Genomic DNA, 3,004 nt, shown 5'->3' with positions numbered 1-3,004 from the left:
ATAAAAATGGAGGGAGTACAAGTGCTCCATTGAAAACCATGCCGTTGCAGCTAGGGATGATTTGTGTAGCCTACACAATATTTAGTAGTAAAGTTGTACAACTATGTAAATTTAATTATGTTTTAAGCTTAAAAAGTAGTGCTATTGATTTTATCAAATATTACAAAGTATGACTTGGGTCAAAACTAATATGCAGACTCAATAAAAGGGAGGGAGCACCAGTGCTCCATTGAAGACCGCGTCATTGCAGCTAGGGATGGTTTGTGTAGCCTACAATTTTTGTGATAAATATAAAACTGTACAGTCGTGTCAATTTTATTATGTTCTAATCTTTAAAATGGTGTTTTTGATTTTCTCAAACTAAAGAACAAAAAATAGGTCTGGTTTGTGTAGCCTACACGATTTTTAATAAAATGAAACTATAGGATTATGTAAATTTAATTGTGTCTTAAGCTTAAAACATTGTTTCCGATTTTTCTCAAACTAAAGGATAAAAATAATTCGACCCTAAAATGTTTCGTTAATATAAAATTGTACAATAATGTAAATTTAATTATGTTTTAAGCTTGATTTTCTCAAACTAAAGAACAGAAAAATACGTCTGGTTTGTGTAGCCTACAAAACAATAGTATTATAAAATTGTAGGATTGTGTAGATTTAGTTATGTTTTAAGCTTCAAAATGGTGTTTTGGATTTTTCTCAAACTAAAGAACAAAAAAAGGTCTAGTTTGTGTAGGCTGCAAAAGTTTTAGTAGTATTATAAAATTGTAGGATTATGTAAATTAATTATATGCTTCAAGATGTTGTTTTGGATTTTCCCAAACTAAAGAATACTAAAGAACAGAAAATATAGGTCTGGTTTGTGTAGCCTAAAAAAATAGTATTATAAAATTGTAGGATTGTGTAATTTTAATTATGTTTTAAGCTTCAAAATGGTGTTTTGGATTTTTCTCAAACTAAAGAACAAAAAAATAAGTCTGGTTTGTGTAGCCTACAAATTTTTTGGTATTATTATGAAATTGTAGGATTGTGTAAATTTAATTATAAAACATGTTGTTTTGGGTTTTCCCAAACTAAAGAATAAAAATTCGACCACAGTGGGAGTCGAACCCACGACCTTCTGATCCGAAGTCAGACGCGCTAATCCACTGCGCTATGCGGTCAGCTGTGCGGAAGCTATGATTGTACATTATATTATCTGTCTAGATGCAAAAAAGACTTTCACAACAGGAACATGGAGCCAGTGCCGGGCCTGGGCCTAGGTGATTTTTTTTTCATGCTAATACGTGTCTCATTTATATAGAATAAAGATCAAGTTACAAGGCACGTAAGCACCGACCATACATGACTGAAAAGATAGAAAAATCATATGCAAAATACCAGCGCCTGTCCCTTTCCTTCGACACCACCGAAGCGGCCACCAAAGGGTAAAAAGACAGATCACCTCTTCGCCCAAGCTCGACGCGGCTCCATCGCTGATCAGCAGCTTTACGGACCTCCAAAGTAGTTTGCCAAAAGCAAAACCATAGCCGTTGAAAGAATCAGACCGGGGCAACATGTCTCCGGACACGCCATCAAACTTCAGAACTGACACCCTCGCATGACGACGACGTTGGAGAAGGAAACCAGAACTGCCCGCCTTCGACCACAGACCCAACACAAGATACTCCATCTTTCAGCTGTCACTTGCGTAGACAACCGCCTGCGCGTACTCCTGAACGACAAAACCTCCCTGCTCCACCATGACGTCGGAGACAACGCCACAGCAACGGGGACATAGCAGAAGGAGAGACACACCAGATGGAATTGCCGCCGCCGCCTCGTCAACACCATCCATGAACCCTAACGCTATCGATCTGAGGGGTCGACAGAGACACGATACCATCAACTCCGAGACGCCTCCATGAAGGACACCGCCGGTGTGGGAGTGGGGTTAAGGCAGATTTATTCGTCCGGGCGCCGCTACCACCACCCCAACTACGCATCACGACCTACAAATCCAAAACCTAATTACAGAGCGGAGGAACGGGGTCCCCCCTCCCTCCGGCCGCCGGAGCAGCAGTCGAAGGGAGAGGGGGCCAGCGCACCGGCCGATGGAGATCGGAGGAAAAAGTGCCTCGCCCTAGTCGGCTGGTGGCGGCGGCTAGGGTAGGAAAACGTCTCGCACCCTGTGAAGTATACCCTATCTGTCTGGCCTAGGTGATTGATTAGGTGTTCAAGGACGGTTGGCATCGATTTTTCTACGAAGACGTACAATCGCACACACAGCATACACACATTTATATACGTGTACAGTATGAAAATCACCGTGTTATACTTATGACGCATTGGTCACCCATGTGAAGATTTAATGATGAAGATGAATACCTAAGAACCAGAGTTTGCTTTAATTTAGCTGAATTCAGAGTTTATTTTAAATATAATTGTTTTTTTTAGGATTAATACGATTGAGATTAGATTAAGAATTATTATTTTGAACACGGTACAGATGCAAGCGCTCATACATACTCTTAGAGTATAAGTCTATTCATATTGTAATCTATCTCTATTAGTCTAGTCTTGGAGCCCAAGCTTTGTAATCTATATAAACAGCCCTTGAGGCCCCGATCAATACAACAATTACTTCTTCAATATCTCAATCTATCATGGTATCCGACGCCTAGGTTTTCCGCACCTGGTATGGCTCCGCCACCCGCGCCGCCACCCCGGCCGATTCGGCCCTTCTTCTCCATGGCCGAGTTCCGTGCCGCTGGTGCCCCATCCCCTACCTCCTCCTCTACAACTACCCAAACACCTCCCCCTCCAAACCCTATGTTCTCCCTAGCCGACACCATTGCCGACGTCTCTCCCTTCATACCAATCTCATTAGACCTCGGCATCCACAACTACTACCATTGGCGCCACCTCTTCATCATCCATCTCGGGCGCTGCGGCCTGCGCCACCACATTGATCCCTCCTACCCGCCACAGCCCGCCGATCCTCGCTGGGTGAAAGATGATCTCG

General features: G+C 42.4%; 1 non-coding gene across 1 annotated transcript; it reads right to left on the bottom strand.

The window, feature by feature from the left end:
- Positions 1-1,089: 1,089 nt before the first annotated feature.
- On the bottom strand, positions 1,090-1,163 carry TRNAR-UCG. Its single transcript has one exon. It is a non-coding gene; the product is annotated as a tRNA-Arg (tRNA).
- Between the last annotated feature and the right edge of the window lie 1,841 nt (positions 1,164-3,004).

This window comes from Triticum dicoccoides, chromosome 1B (assembly GCF_002162155.2).
Source record: "Triticum dicoccoides isolate Atlit2015 ecotype Zavitan chromosome 1B, WEW_v2.0, whole genome shotgun sequence".
Classification (NCBI taxonomy): domain Eukaryota; kingdom Viridiplantae; phylum Streptophyta; class Magnoliopsida; order Poales; family Poaceae; genus Triticum; species Triticum dicoccoides.
The sequence above is the reverse complement of the archived record's forward strand: the minus strand, read 5'-3'. Positions and strand labels throughout refer to the sequence as shown.